At 37.9% G+C, this 17,486-nt stretch overlaps 1 protein-coding gene across 1 annotated transcript in view; it reads right to left on the bottom strand.

The window, feature by feature from the left end:
* Positions 1-17,486, bottom strand: part of LOC124555535 — a 319,899-nt gene that overhangs the window by 228,777 nt on the left and 73,636 nt on the right. The window contains exon 2 of the mRNA XM_047129490.1: positions 13,203-13,278. The gene's annotated coding sequence lies outside the window, so the exon portion shown is untranslated. The remainder of the gene's footprint in view (positions 1-13,202; positions 13,279-17,486) is intronic.

Genomic DNA, 17,486 nt, shown 5'->3' with positions numbered 1-17,486 from the left:
ACAGTTCTGTCCTAATGACAAGAATGTCATTTAGAGATAAAGCATTTGTTCTGACAGACAGAGGCCGAAATCTGACACACAAGCTTCAAAGTAACTATCCCAGAATTACCTCCGAGCAATTTAAGGAACCCAAAGAAAACCTGAATCTAGGCATCTGGCTGGGAATTTAAGGCCCACTCCACCGAAAGGAGAGTCCAGCATCTTAACCACTCAGCCATCTCATCTGATTCACCACATGTAATTGCTGACATGGCTTCATGGGTGAGGCAAAACCCCATTTCATTGTAAATACACTACTGGCCATTAAAACTGCTACACCAAGAAGAGATGCAGATGATAAACGGGTATTCATTGGACAAATATATTATACTAGAACTGACATGTCATTACATTTTCACTCAATTTGGGTGCATAGATCCTGAGAAATCAGTACCCAGAACAACCACCTCTGGCCGTAATAATGGCCTTGATACGCCTGGGCATTGAGTCAAACAGAGCTTGGATGGCATGTACAGGTACAGCTGCCCGTGCAGCTTCAACATGATACCACAGTTCATCAAGAGTAGTGACTGGCGTATTGCGATGAGCCAGTTGCTCGGCCACCATTGACCAGACATTTTCAATTGGTGAGAGAGCTGGAGAATGTGCTGGCCAGGGCAGCAGTTGAACATTTTCTATATCCAGAGTGGCCCGTACAGAACCTGCAACATTCGGTCATGCATTATTCTGCTGAAATGTAGGGTTTCGCAGGAATCAAATGAAGGGTAGAGCCACGGGTCGTAACACATCTGAAATGTAACGTCCACTGTTCAAAGTGCCATCAATGCGAACAAGAGGTGACCGAGACGTGTAACCAGTAGCACCCCATACCATCACACCGAGTGATACGCCAGTATGATGATGACGAATACACGCTTCCAATGTGCGTTCACTGCGATGTCACCTAACACAGATGCGACCATCGTGATGCTGTAAACAGAACCTGGATTCATCCCAAAAAATGACGTTTTGCCATTCGTGCACCCAAGTTCGTCGTAGAGTACACCATCGCTGGCGCTCCTGTCTGTGATGCAGCGTCAAGGGTACCTGCAACCATGGTCTCCAAGCTGATAGTCCATGCTGTTGCAAACATCCCCATCTGTTGACTCAGGATTCGAGACGTGGCCGCACGAACCGTTACAGCCATGTGGATAAGATGCCTGTCATCTCGACTGCTAGTGATACTAGGCCATTGGGATCCAGCACGGCGTTCCATATTACCCACCCTGAATCCAACGATTCCATATTCTGCTAACAATCATTGGATCTCAACAAACGCGAGCAGCAATGTCACGATACGATAAACCGCAATCGCGATAGGCTACAATCCTACCTTTATCAAAGTCGAAAACATGATGGTACGCATTTCTCCTCCTTACACGAGGCATGACAACAGCGTTTCACCAGGCAACGCCGGTCAACTGCTGTTTGTGTATGAGAAATCGGTTGGAAACTTTCCTCGCGTCAGCATGTTGTAGGTGTCGCCACCGGCGCCAACCTTGTGTGAATGTTCTGAAAAGCTAATCATTTGCACATCACAGCATCTTCTTCCTGTCAGTTACATTTCACGTCTGTAGCACGTCATCTTCGTGGTGTAGCAATTTTAATGGCCAGTAGTGTACATTCTGACAGTTTCATGAAAATTATGTTGTTATGCCAGAGTAAGAATTAAAACCAATTATTGATGTGAATATAATCATCATCCATCACGAGTAAACACTGCAACACTGGCTATGAATCGCAACCAGAAATGCTGAATCTTGTTGAGAGAATGCAGCCCAATTCTCTGCAGAGATCAGAAAATAAAATCAAATTCTATTTCACAATGAAGTTCACTTCACGGACAGTGTAAAAAAAAAAGTGAGGGATATACCTAATGGTATGTGATTCACGGACGATACTTTGTACGACTGGAGATGAGGGAACATAATGTTAGTAATCATAGGAAAAGTATTTTTCAGATACCTGTGGTAAACCATGGGCAGTGGAGGGAGCTCCTTCATAGCTTTTAGTATGATCATCACTGGCAGTAAATGGAACGAAGATCTACAGTATATACAACTGTTTTGTGGAGATTCATAAATTTTATTATTCTTATTTCCTCAGTAAGCTGTTGACAAAACACGAGTGTGGGGGGGGGGGGGGGGGGGGGGGGCTGACAAAACTCAAGTTGGCATTGAAAAGACATTTCACTGAAAGTTGTGAAAACACCCACAAAGCTGGAATGTGGACCTGAAGGCTACAGCTCAGTAAGTCATACTCAGATTGGTCTTTAATGCTTCACATTATTATTCTCCATCAGTACAGGATGGATATGCAATGAGAGTAGCACATGTTACTTTCAATCTGTGTATAATAACAGTTCAGTTTCCCTATGCAATTTGGAAGCAGATTTCTGTATTCTAGTTGACATCTCTACTTCCAGTACCGGTGTTTAACTTAAAAAGCAGATGATGTTCCCAATCTCCAATTTATTATATCCTCTATCTAGTCCATAGCATCCTAGATACTCAGTATTGTAGTTGGACTTCTAAGCAGTTCAATAGCATTTTCTACACATTACAGACTGTATAGAATCATACTAAAAACATTTTTTTCCTACTGCTGCAAGAATTTTAGACATTTGTGACTGCGCAACAAAGAATTGAAGTTTTCTTCTACATTTGAAATGTATGTGTGCAGTGACAGACTGATCTTTGTGCAGAAAACAGATTATTATCTATTTCATGACTGACTCCTAGCTTCACATCCCTTTTCAAGCTACATCACAACTAGCATTGATGTGTTCCATTTTGTCGGAACCACGGAAATGCCCACTTTCATTTGTCATTGAAAAGGGAGTGTCCTACATAGAACTATTTACATTTTTGAGCATTGTGAGTGTCAACTTGGAAGAGTCACAGAGAGCCAGGCTATACTTTTGTGAACAATGACCTATGCATTCTTTAAAGACACAATTCTTCTCTATTGACTGGAGGATTGTTGCTATTAGTGAGTTGTTTCACCACGACATTCACAAATGCACAGTTAAGTTTACCACTGTAGTTAGTGTGATGTGGGGAAAAAAAAAAAGAGAGACTGTAAAATTTGGCCTCCTGTTGGTTCCATCATATGCAATATATGCTAAGCTGTGATGGCGCACAATTTACACACCAATGTGCTGCCATCACTGTCATATAGAATAAGTGACTTAAACAATCAGAAAAGACGGTGGCAACTTTGTTTCCATGCTGAAACACTGTGTTGCTAAATACTATTACTAATGTATGAGTTTAAGAAGCATTGAAGTGGGAAATCACATATGATAATTCAATACACAAGTAGTTCTCAATAAATGAATTGCATTTTCGCAACAGAAAATGAAAACTCTAAATATGGTATGTAGTAATAATTTGGAATAGATTTTGCAGAACACAATGATAAATTTAAAATAAAAATTCACCCTAATTACTTTTGCTGTTGTCTGGTGTTTTGCTGCTATTATAGTCACCTAACTGAATCAGCAATGTTTCTGTTACTGTGTCAAGACAATCTGCTATCTTTTCAAGTTTGCGCACATACTGAATTCCTCCTAAGAACTTGAGTAACACTTTCGCAGTACCTAATTGAATCTCTCCTCCATTCCACAGACGGATCCACGATACCAGATTTATCATCATTTGACAAGGAGTCTGATCTAAAACAATCACAGACCTATCGGATAACATCTGAGAACACTCCTGAACTGCTCCCTGTAGTGTCCAGCATTCATCCTAGAATGGTAATCTGCATGATCTTTTTTTTCCAATAAAACATCAGCCAGCATTTCACATGAAGCCACATTTGCTCCACTGTGGCACATTATAACTCTCATCCCAGAATGAGACAGGATCTGAATTCCACCTTTCCATCCCACAATAAACACTTCGTTTGTGATAATCATATCCACTTTCTGGTGCATAGGACTTTTTTTTTTTTTTTGCAATCCAAACTTTCTGCAACAATTTGCAGCACACCATGTCTCATTAGTGTAATAAACAGTTTCTACAGCATATCATAAGTGATTTTAATTTCCTTGAAGAACTCTAATTCTCTCCCAAATATTACATTATTTTCCACTGGCGCAAGCTTTCTGTTGAACATTTCATATCTGAAGCTCAATTTACGAACAAAATGCAATAACGCTGTGTCATTCAAATCGGGAAAATCTTCCTTATCAATTCTCTACTTTCCCTAAATGTTTGCTGTACTGTTGAAAATCGTTTTTCCCCATAGAAGCTATGGATTTTTTTCAATAATTCGCTGTCAAAACTTGACCAATTCACACTTGTCACCTGCCAGAACTTTTTCGCTGACATAAAATATCAAGTTTCTTGATATTCTCCTGAAATTTGTTTCACTGTACTTTCACAAATGTATTCAGCAGTTCTCTTGACCAAAACATGAACAGCAACAATCTACATCCACCATCATTATGACACAGCAACTAACAAAAAAAAGGAACAAAAATCCACCAGTAAATAGATAAACCAACCACTCTGTCTACAGGCCACAAGTGGCCCATCGGGACCATCTGACTGCCGTGTCATCCTCAGAGGAGGATGCGGATAGGAGGGGCGTGGGGTCAGCACACCGCTCTCCCGGTCATTATGATGGTATTCCTGACCGAAGCCGCTACTATTCGGTCGGGTAGCTCCTCAATTGGCATCACGAGGCTTGAGTGCATCCCGAAAAATAGCAACAGCACATGGTGGCCTGGATGGTCACCCATCCAAGTGCCGACCACGCCTGACAGCGCTTAACTTCGGTGATCTCACGGGAACCGGTGCATCCACTGCAGCAAGGTCTTTGCAGTCAATAGATAAGGGTTATACATATTTTTTATGTGTTTAAAAGAAAATGTTCTCCAAAATTTGGTCTAACATCCATGGCTCTTCAAATTTGACAGTAACAATAAATACCTGAAATCCCCAAGCTCAAAGTCGGTCATTATGAAACGGCGGCAATTTCATGGTGATTAGAATTAGTGGATACCAGTATGGTATAACAAATTTAAGAATAAATAAATCACCAAATCTATGCAACATATGTAAACTTTTAGTTACCATGAAGTTCCCGCGTTTTGGAAAAGTTGCAGAGTACTGTGTGTATAAAAGATTATGTAATGGATTATAGATTAGAATGGGGGGGGGGGGGGTGATAGTTGGCTGTGAGTTGATGAAGCCAATGAATATGAAAACTTAGTTGTGGTAATATACTGATCATCTGCATAGACCGAGCTCTAGGTTAGGTTGGAAGATGAAAATCTGGTTGCAAAATTGGTGAAGTCACTGAATTTGATGTCAAGAGAATAAAATTTTTGCTATGGTGTGTACTTTAAACATATTGGATTTCAGTGAGTAGTTTGTGCCTGCCATGTAGCAAATGTACATCCCTCATGCATACAATAGTATTAAGAGGGTGTTTCAACTTTTTCTGTCTTGCTCTTCTAAAAGCTACATGTCATCTACAAATCATTGACTATGAGTGTGCTTTATCAGAATTCTATACATGTACCAATCACAATATCACTACTACTTACAGATCAAACTATACATGATGAAGCACCTAACACAGAACCAAAAGATTCCAGCTAAATGGAAAAATGTATACCTGAACTGTACCTCCTTTAATTGTGCACATGACCTGGTGGTCATGTGTGAACATGAGTTCCAGGAAGTGGTTATTTTGAAATTAGAGGTTTCTTCTTTTTCTTTAAAAGAAAATTTAACTGTACTGAAAGCATGTTACTGTGGAAAAAAACTGTTTGTGAAACACAACAGGACCTAAACTGAACCAAATGTATAACAGACAACATGTACTTTATGTAATTCAAAATTACCTAATTTGTGAGAGTTCATAACAAAAATCATGGATGACAATAATCTTGACCAATATCTGTAAGGCAAACATTTAATTTAAAAAATGTAAGACATAATACTATCAGGCATGAATTCAATTGTGAAATGTATAATATTCTTTGGCTCATTTGAGAAATCATGCAAAAGAAAAATAAGAGGAAAAAAATAAAGAACATGCAAAATGGAAGAACATAGCTTTTCTTTTGTTTCCGCAAACAGAGTAAACAATTTCTTGCACAACTAATTCTGAACAGAATTAATTGCATTTAAAAATGTTTGTGTGTTGACAGAACTCAGAAAACTCAATATTTAAGTATAGAAACTCTGACTGTGTAATAAGTACATATCCTGTAGAGCATAAATCTGTGTGTCTGAAGAACTACACAAGTTCAACAGCACTCCCCGAGTAAGGAATTTACAACAGATGATGGAGAAACACTACTGTAAACAACCTTTGTTAAGCTCTTGTCTAGTCTGATTACGATAGTCCTTACCAATACTCGCCAATGAGACATGTAAATTTTAAGTTTTGGATCTGGTGTATATATCTTTTACCTTAGGCCTCTCAAAAGGTTTACTTTTAAGACAGAATCCTCCACGGGCCCCCTTTGGCTCACCTCTACCACAGACACCGTAATACCAGTAAAATAATCTTCACTTTAGTAATCAAGAACTAGTACTAAAATCCATAAATTTCCTTGTGCTGCAAATTTCTTCATTAAAGACAGTGAGTATAATCTAAAATACGATCTACTTCTCAAATAATGAATACTAAAGTCACTTGCTGCATTAATCACGTCATGTATAATGTGTTGTATGTGGAAGAGTAAAAAATAAATAAATAAATAAATAAAATAAAAAACATCCAAATACATGTGACAGTTATTCATTCTGATGAAATGTTGTTATGATGGAGTGCATGAAATTTAGACATTTTAAATTTTAGTACGAAATTTAACTTTCATGTTAACTAACAAAAAAAGGATTATGAATCTCATCATCTCTTGTAATATTTTCTGTGTCTGTTGTGTAATACAGACAATTTATAAATGTACAATTTCTTTGGAATATGACTTAATTATGTGATGGTATTCAGTGCTACTTTAATAAATTTTTCTGGGACTCATACTAAAACAAGTCTAAGGGTGAGGTAATTTGTTACTTTGTCTACTCCTTTATGCTGGGCTAGGGTTTCTGAACAAAGATTTGTATGTTTTTCTAATGTGTTCAGTTCTATGTTTGATTTGTTTTACAAGTTTGAGCATTACTGAAGTAATTAAATTCAACAGTTTATCATAGGGAACCACAATAAGTGATTTAAATGGCAGAGAGGTGATGTGCACATAGGCCCAACAGCACTCTCTCTTGTGTGACGAGACAGGTCTGTGTTACACAACATTCAATTGATGCGAAGCCATCATATGAAGTGGAAATGCGTAATCATGTGCCACTATGCATTGCCGACATCACATTGTAGAATACTAGCATGAGTGCACTCAAACACGGTTGAATGATTGGTCTCCAAGAGTTGGGTCTGTCATCCCGTGACACTGAGAATTATACAGGGCACACCGCTTCAACAGCAAGGCATTTGTATAACCAGTGGAGAGACGATGACCATACACAGCGCCGACAGGGTACTGGACGGAACAATGTGACCACAGTGTGAGATGACTGCCATCTTTCCCACATGGCCGTAACAGACAGAACAGCTTCATCCACAGTATTGGCACAGTGTTGGAGCACTGCAACAGGTGTGGACATATCTGTGTTCCACAGACTGGACTCGTGGCACATATGCCATTGCATCAGCTTCCACTGACCAGAACCCACCAACATTGCAGATTGCAATGTGCAGATGAACGCCTACAATGACGTGCTGAGTGGCAAAATGTAGTTTTTTTGGATGACTCACGCATCAACTTGTCCTACAGTGATGGCTGCAGATCCATTCTACGCCACCATAGTGAACACAATGTAACAGACTGTGCTGTTGAGCGGCATAGTGGACAAACACCAAGAGTGATGGTCAGGGTTGCCACTGCCTGTAATGTGCGACCTCACCACCTATGTCTTGATGGCAAACTTAGCAGCCACTGCTACATCAGGGATGTTTTACAGCCTGAGGTACTGCCCCTCCTGAAAGTCGTTGCACATAACATATTTCAGCAGGATACTGCATGTGGCAAATAAAGCGCAAGCCTTCTTCGAAGAACGATGGGTACCATTGTTTCCTTTGCCTGCCTGTTAGCCTGAAATGTTGCCCATTGAACATGTCTGGGATATGGTGGGTTGACAGCTTGTTTGTTCAGATACTTCTGCAGTCACAGCTGCTGCTTTGTAGACGCATCTACGAACCAAGTGGCAGAGTACTCCCCAGCAGCATATTCAGGAACTTTTTGATTCCATGCCACGACTTCTAGTGACTCAGATTGCAGCAAGTGATGGCGCTACTCTTAACTGAATTTCCACAGTCACAGTGCTTGAACAGGTCTGTAACGCTGATCATCTACGTAGCATTATGTTCCCAATTGGTGGAATAAATTTCATTTCAATTTTTCCAAACAGTAGCGCAGCAAATAAAAGTGTCAACCTGCTAACATATTCCTTGCATTGTGTTGCTTTACACTTTTGGAATTGGGCATTAAGAAGATTCTTTCACATAAACTACAATACCTCCTTGGTGATCAGTGGTTTCATGTAATTTCTGGAAGACTGTATATTACTGAAGATAAACCGGTATAAAGTAACAAACTGGTGTTACTGTTTTACTGTCTTACTCACTGGAAGCTAGTTGCACTAAGTGCTAGAAATGATCAACTACAGCAAGTGAAAGAACTTGATGGACAACAGTAGTGTAGATACTCCTTTGGAAAGGATTTTAAAGATTTAGTGATCAAATTGTCAATATGATACTGCATGTGGATGGCACGATTCCACGATAAACAACTCCTGCCTTCATCGTAAAATGCCTTCCCTTTTTAAGAAAAAGACACTGCACATAATATTCAGAACTGTGGATTATGTTGCTTATGGTCACAACATAGTCTTATACTGTTATGTCAAACATTCGTACATATGCTATGAAAAGACTAAAGCTGCTGCATTTTAACATAAATGTAAAACGTAATTCAAGGATATTTAAATGTACAGTGTGAAGTACAAAAAACAGCTTCATTTCAATGCTCCTTTGTTCAAATTAAACTTTACTTTACTGGGCATGGACAAAAAATATGGAAACACCAAAAACACAATACATTACCATGCCTAGTACAATAATGTACTTATCCATTCAGAGATAGCTGAAAGCTGTTTTGAGTGCTAATGGTTTTCCTGCACTGTTTAGGTGTGGTAATGCATGTATGGTATTCAAGGAAATCTTATACCAGTCTTCCTGCCAAACAGTGGCAAGATCAGGTAACACTGATGCAGGTGAATAGTGGCCACACACTTTTCTCTCCAAAGTAGACTATGAAGTCTCAATAATATTGAGAGCTGGTGACTGTGGTGGCCAGGGGAGATGTGAGCTGTGTGAACGAGTGGCCTGACATCTTAGAATACGAGGGACAAACATTGTACCATGGAATGGATCCGATCAGCCAAAATGGTCACATAAGCCTTAACAGTAATGGGACCTTGTAGAGTACCAGTGGAGCAAACAGAATAACACGATATTGCTGCCAACATCACGGAGTCCCTGCCATTTTTCACTCTTGGGTCATAAGCTCAGCCATAAGTTGGAAACAGTGTGAAACAAGACTCATCCAACCAAATAACATTCTTCTATTGCTCCATAGTCCATGTGTAATGGCTTCAGCACAACGATTTCCTATTATGGGCACTTTCATAACTGATGAGTGATTCTGAAATTCTAGCTTGCCTGCAATTCCCTGCTTATGGGACTTTCTCCAAGCTGTTTTGGTGCTGACAGGGTTCATGAGCGTGACATGCAGTTCTTCAGTGACATTGGCAGCAGTCATCCTCTTTTTATCAAACTCCTCTTCAACGACTGTCCATCATGATTACTCAACACGCACTTTTGTCCGTGTTGTTACTTATGGGATGATGTTTTTCCACTTTCCATGTATGCGATATAGATCTTTAATATGGTGCCTTTTGAAATACCAAACACTTTAGCTCGCTTGGTTACAGAAGCACCCACCATACGAGCACCAACAATCTGCCCACATTCAAAGTCACTTAGCTCCGACATAACGCATTCACAACTACACAGAATACTGTTCTGACCATGACTGACACTTGCTACATATTCAGGACACTGCATACGTGGCATTCATGGTCAAATACAACAATGCAACCTGAAGGCTGGGCAAGCATACGAATTTATGTTCAAGCATGTATTTCTCGTAGTGTTTCCATAAATCTGTCCAACCACTATACACAGAGTTTTAAATTGATGTGAGAAATGTAGTAATTCAATAATAGTTTTGTGAAAGGGAAAAATGTTCAACATCTAATGTGAATATATGTTTAGACAGAAACAAACACCTGAAGATTCACTAACAAAGCTCAAAATGCATTTGAATCAATAAAAGCAGCAACTTGTGACTAAAATGTCTGATCTAAAAACAATTATATGGAAAAAGTTTTGAGATTTTGGCAATAAATATAATGCCAATCAACGACCATTCAACACAGCTCAACCCCATGATGTACCAATATATGGGTACCAATTCTGCCAACTAACCAAACAGCAAGTACTGGGCTGAAGGTAATTCGTAAGGATTTTCAGAAAAACAGGGTTTATTTGGATATGTAATTTGTTTAGGAAAGATTTATTTTATATTACATACATTGATACTGATTACTATAACCCTGTTCTTCCTTCACCTTAGCCATGTTATGACTTTTCCTTCAAATGAGAGGAACGATTACATTATTAAATAAAATTTTGAAAGAACTTTGTTACAGCTTATGGTGTAACTCCCTCCCAGATTCCTCACGTAAGCTCTGCAGAGAGCAGTTTGAAGAAATTCATACTTGTTTACCAATAAGAATGGAAAAGCCTATCACTGTAAAACTTATTAATGTTTTGAATAGTAGAAGTTTTATACATTGGTGTAGAGCTCCCCAGCACTTTAGGAAATGAAACTGACCAAAAAACAACATATTCTGGAAAGATCTTTGATGAGCGTCAACAAGAATTCCACCAAATACAGCACAGAAGCTTCCAAAGCACTGAAATCGAAACTGTGCTGCACAAATCACTTTAGACAGCCAATAATAGCATGTCACCGGACCTTGCCAGCAAACGACAGAAGATATTCAGAGAATAGGACACGTGACGCAATCAGCTGACAGCAACATCACTGTTAAGCATCAAGAACACACAAAAGGGGAAAGTTAATGATTTAAATTAATATACATACAATACAACTACAAGAAAAGCTAAGCTTGCACATAAAACATCAGTAGTCAAAAGCTTTTTGTTGTTTTTTCCCCTGGGGTATGGTTAGGCAGGATCTTGCACCTTTTGTCAAGAATAATTATACTTTTTGCATCATTATTGCATAATTTAAAATCTATTAAAGAACTAAAATAAATATGAGAAACTAACCTTGAAGCTTGGTCTCTTTTAGCATTTGTTGCCCTTTAGGAGGTATCAAACACAAATGTGCCATTAAAATTTTAAGTATCTTGCATAAATGGTTGGGCTTCTGGGCTCGAAATTTTTGTAAGCGGCTCAAAGTGTTCAGTTTTGAACATGACTCAAACGATCCGTCATTTAAGTAATTCATCACCCATTCTCACGTGCAAGACAATCCATCTTGCATAAAAGGAAATTTACTTTGAAAGTAACACTTCTCAAAGCACCATATTTCTGCGTGACCTCTTAGAAATGTACACAGTTGTGATTTCACACTCATCAAAAGCCGTTTGTGGTTTTGCATAGTCTTCGTCCTAAAGCCTTTGGTGAATTTTTCTGTAGGCAGACGTTTATGTGTGCACAGTGTTTTGTAGTTGTAAATGCTGCATTTTGTTTGCAACTTAAGTTTTATTTTGGTGTTATTCTTTTGTTTCTGTTTTACTGTTGCAGTATTGTTCTGCAGTAGTAGGCTAAGGTAAAAATCTTTGTTAGGGTATCAGTTCTTACTAGTCAAAATTACAAAAATTTAACTGAAAATTGAAACAATAAAATATTCCCAGAATTCTAAAAAATTCTCAGGTTTTACCCAGATGAAAAAATTCCAATGTTTTCCCAGATTTCCCAGTGGGTATACACTCTGCAACACCAATCACTATAGCCATGTAAACCACTGCACTTTATACAGCTAAAGGTCACAGAACTCTTTGGAGGTCCACGCGATGCTCCCTCCAAATCCACATTTTAGCCAAAATGAACCTTGGCTATCTTGTAAACAGATAATAATTATTTAGGTATGTGTATTTCTTAATCTCGAATTATTTGTCACACTGACTGGCACCATTTCACTGAGACTCATAAATAACTTTTTTCCCGTTAGTATATATTCAGTAGCAGGTAGAAAACAGTGTATATGCCTCACTTCCACACCACTACCAAGCTCCCTCCAAAGCCCCTAAATCACAATGTAGCTACATAGCTTGTTAAACAAGGAACCTGGATTATTCTCCCTAAAAGAACATTTCATGAGAATGAAGGTCACATACAAACAAAACTCTTCACGATAACAGCCTTTCAGGCTGACATTTGTTTTCACATTGTTTGACACAGTATCACATTAACAGAAATATATATATGCACAAAGTCACTAGCTTCTTGAACATATGTCAAACCAATGTGCTCTAATTGATGACTGTCCTACATGTTAGAACAGAGCAACAAGTAATACATACTTACAAATTATATTGACAACCTTATTCCTTACACCCAAAACTTTTTACGCTTCTGTTATGTAACTCTCACACCACACAGCAGGTTTTTTCCATTTATGATATATCTCAGAAGGTCTATGAATGTTTCTTACTACTTAAGATACCTATAAGAACCCATGCAACTTTTCTGCACACACTTACTGGTAACATAAAAAGAAAATAAACTAAAAAATAAAGAAAATAAAAAGGGAAGAAAAGAATACAGGCTTTGTAGTAAATTTATTGGAGGTTTTAAGTGCATTACTAGATCTGAAGTCCCTAAGGAATGGCATAGTTTTCAAACAAGCTAAGCAATATCTACAACGATTTATACACTAAACTGTACCAATCAACTCAATTTTCTCCCAATTAATGTAAAGTAAGCACTCTGATAAGACTAACAATGAGATTAAAAACTACTCAACACACCATATTTTGCTGGCTCAACACATGTGGGCAGTGGGAACTTGCAAGCTTCAGTTTTGGCACTCTTCATCAAGGACATCTGAAAATTACCAATGAGATATCCTACTTTGAGAAAGTACTATAAAATGATAATAAATTGAATGTATATTAGGCAGCAAGCAACTGCTGCCTCAATTGTACTGTACAGAAAATAAGACTTTTTAGGCTATGAATTGTATCCAACAAGGAAAAAAAACACCAACAAAATTAAATTCCTGAAATGAAAGGGCCAGAAATGTTTAAAATAAATTTTTAAGTGACAGTAATTCATCTGTGGAAGCCTATGCATTGGTAAAATTTTGCTTTATTCCTTCTTGCCCACTGATGCCAGTTACTAAACTATGAGATTCAAAAGTCAAGTAGCTAATTAATAACTCATTATGACAGTAACAAAAAAGGTTCTGTGCTATTTGCATATCCCACCTAATAGTACATCAAAAGGCAGCAATCAATTTAAGCTGAGCATTTAATAACAAAGACTGTCATTGCAAAGCACTTGTAACTTCTGTCAGTCATCAGCAATTAAAAACGAACAAAGAACAACAACAACATAATAATAATAATAATAATAATAATAATAATAATAACACAAATTGAAATCATATAACATAAATGAAAAATGCATCTCAACTTAGCGATAAGCACAATGCTTCTACAGAAAAACAGTTATTTCACTGATTCTTTTGGAGTGTTCACCAATATCCCCTCACAAAACAGAAATGTCAATACTTAGCAGGAAAAAAGATTCACAGCTGAATTGGCACATTTTTAGAATGTAAAACTGTGCAGTAAACAATGAAGGTTTATTAACAACATTCGTGAAACAAAGTTCATCAAGCTGCAACTCATTGCTGAATCTGATTAGCTAAGATGAAGGTTAAAAAAAAAACATTAAGAACAAATCAAAGAAGACAGTTGAATGATGTAACAATTGTAAAATATTCTGTGGCATGCTAATTTTTAAGTCAAAGTACTTACTGGTAATAAAAGTTACAGCATTTACCAGTTACTGTATCAACTCTAAAAAGATTTTTCCACAAAACCTCAATCGGTGCACTTCGTGTATGTGGGGGATGAGGCAGAGCACTTACAGAATAACTAAGATGTACATCAACGCAAATATTAAAGTTCCAGGATATTATGAGTGTTCTGATCAAGATTAAATGTGTGCCAGTGCATACCCACTCACATCTATCAACTGTCACAGAATATTACTATTTAATCTAGTATTAAGAGCAAGATAACATAATTTTTGTTTCCCACAGACAATCATCATCTTTTTGTTTAGCAGCAACCCCTCCCAGTATCTTAACTATAGAAAAACAGCAGCTTGTCACAGCGAATAAAAATTGTATACCCTGCATGAAAGAATGATTTTCATTCTGTATTTTTTCAGTGGCCTAAAAATGACTTTTTTTCCACATAATAGATTCGTGCAAGTCCATCTGGCGACATAGGATGGGTGTTCTCAAAATATTTTATTCCATTATGGTACCAGCTAAATGTCGCATTATGTATCTGGAAGCTACATGTTGCATTATGTATCTGACAAAGAAAAAGCAAACAAAGCACGGTTATCAGTAATGTGAACATTGACACTCACAGAATAAGATCTGCACGACTGAAAAGGCACAGTTACTAGCAACATTTCAGAAAAAATTTCATTCCAGTACAGCTAACCTCATCTGGACAGTGAACTTGCATCCTTTCTTCTTTGCAGTAACTATCAAAACATATGTACATGGAAATACTGGAAAGCTTTTACTCACTATTATTTCTTGTAAGACAAAAGATGAATATGTCCCAACTAGCAACCAATAACTGCATGCTGACAGATAGAAACTGTTTAGAATTTTGAAGTACTCCAAGAATGCCAGATGTTAAAGCAATATCTCCTCTACATTACTCAGGCTCACATTTCTGCCTTTAGTTATACTATTCTGAATGCGTAAGGCTATTTAGGGTCAGTTACAGAAAAACAGATAATGCTTTTGGGAAGCATTTGGAAAATCAGATATATGTTGTCAGTACTTTCAAAATAAATTCCAATGCCAAAGAAAACATCTGAACTTCCAGTTATACAGATTTCACACCATATTGTTAAGCATGTGTAAATGCCTGTAGGGTCAATGTGTGTGCAATGTTTGGTTCACAACATGACAGTATGAAATTACATCATAAATCAGCCAGTGTTGTGTGTGTGTGTGTGTGTGTGTGTGTGTGTGTGTGTGTGTGTGTGTGTTTGGAGCTGTTTTGTAACATATGCACACATTAAAAAAACAAAAGTACATTACATTCCAGTGCTGCAGTGAACTAGTAGTGCAGTACATAGAATTAGATCTGCTATGTATCAGATGTTCCGAATAAAGGGACTGACAATGTTGTTATAAAAATATGATCCCTTCCATAATTTGTTTTCTGTGCAAAATCAATACACTTTGTTTATTTCCAACTTTTACCACAACCCTTTCTTACAAATTTGTAAAATATGCACCATTAATTAGGGGATAAAAGGAAAATTTTCCACAGAGCACAACGGAAAAGGTAAACTAATGCTCTTGAAAACCATATACTGTACCAACAGCTCATTCACTCTACACGGGTGAGTAATATGATTTGCAGGTCCTTTACTCACAGTAATGAACAGCTGTGTTGCTGCGGTGACAAACTGTGTTGGTGAAGCAAAATCTCATACTTGTTAAAATGCAGTATTCATAAGAAAAATGCTCAAATAACAGGCACATTATATGCATCCAACTGTTTGCAGGTGATATAGATGCCACTGACATGTAGCAGAAAACACAGTTGACAGATACTTTCATCATGAAGGTAAACAGTATGTCAAGAACCAACTATATGAATACAGACAAACCAATACTACAGAAAAAGAGTACTCTCACTCATATACAACAGTATCTTCTTATACACATTGGGTCTTGATGGTGTGTGTACTGAGGAGAGGGAAAAAAAAAATCAGGGTTATTTTATCATTCATACAGTATCACAGACAGACATGTTAAGTGCAGATACTTTTGTTTGAGCTGGTGGGTGTTAAGAGAATTATCAGTATTCTGGTAGTCCCCACAAGAACTTCACTGCTTAGGGATACAGGGGTGACAATCATGTTACATACTTTGTGCAATAGCAAGGAGGAGGGATAACTCTGCACTACAACAGTGCCTATCAAAAAAATTAATGTCTAGCCAATATATGGAGGAGCAAAAAAATTAAAATAATGAGATGGCTAAACCAAGTCTCAAAACCAGCCCTATCAAGGCAAAGGGAAGATGAAGGTTTATCATCCTGTTGACAAAGAGGTTAAAGATGAAGGACAAGCTCAGATAGCAGGAGAATGGGGAGGAAACTGAAGTGTCCATTTCAAAAGACCTAAATCAATTTAGGTTAATTTTTATTAAACCTGATGCAGATTCCCTGGTGTATAAAAAACATTTTCTTTTCTTGTAGGCATTGTAGCCCTGACAGACTAAGCACAACATTCCTGCACCAATTAATCACTCAGTGTCACCTTATATTTTCAAACAGTTGCATTATATTTACATTTTTATGTATTTATGACTTGTCTTTTAAGGAAGATGACTACTGAAGAAATACTGAAAATATTGGATGAATAGTCCAGAAAAACAAAAGCTACAGTCATACATAGTGGGAAATCTAAGAAGAAGAAGAAGAAGAAGAAGAAGAAATAAGAAAGAAGTGGTACAGAAAATTCAGTGTAGCAATGATCTGAGCTAGACCAATGAAACTGATATACATTACTGGCCATTAAAATTGCTACACCACGAAGATGACGTGTTACAGATGCAAAATTTAACCGACAGGAAGAAAATGCTGTGATATGCAAATGATTAGCTTTTCAGAGCATTCACACAAGGTTGGCGCCGGTGGTGACACCTACAACGTGCTGACATGAGGAAAGTTTCCAACCGACTTCTCATACACAAACAACAGTTGACCAGCGTTGCCTGGTGAAACGTCGTTGTGATGCCTTGTGTAAGGAGGAGAAATGCGTACCATCACGTTTCCGACTTTGATAAGCGTCTGATTGTAACCTATCGCGATTGTGGTTTATTGTATCGCGACATTGCTCCTCGCGTTGGTCGAGATCCAATGACTGTTAGCAGAATATGGAATTGGTGGGATCAGGAGGGTAATACAGAACGCCATGCTGGATCCCAATGGCCTCGTATCACTATCAGTCGAGATGACAGGCATCTTATCCGCATGGCT

Source organism: Schistocerca americana, chromosome X, assembly GCF_021461395.2.
Source record: "Schistocerca americana isolate TAMUIC-IGC-003095 chromosome X, iqSchAmer2.1, whole genome shotgun sequence".
Classification (NCBI taxonomy): Eukaryota; Metazoa; Arthropoda; class Insecta; order Orthoptera; family Acrididae; genus Schistocerca; species Schistocerca americana.
Note: the sequence above shows the minus strand (reverse complement) of the source record. Positions and strands in the feature narration are given on the sequence as shown.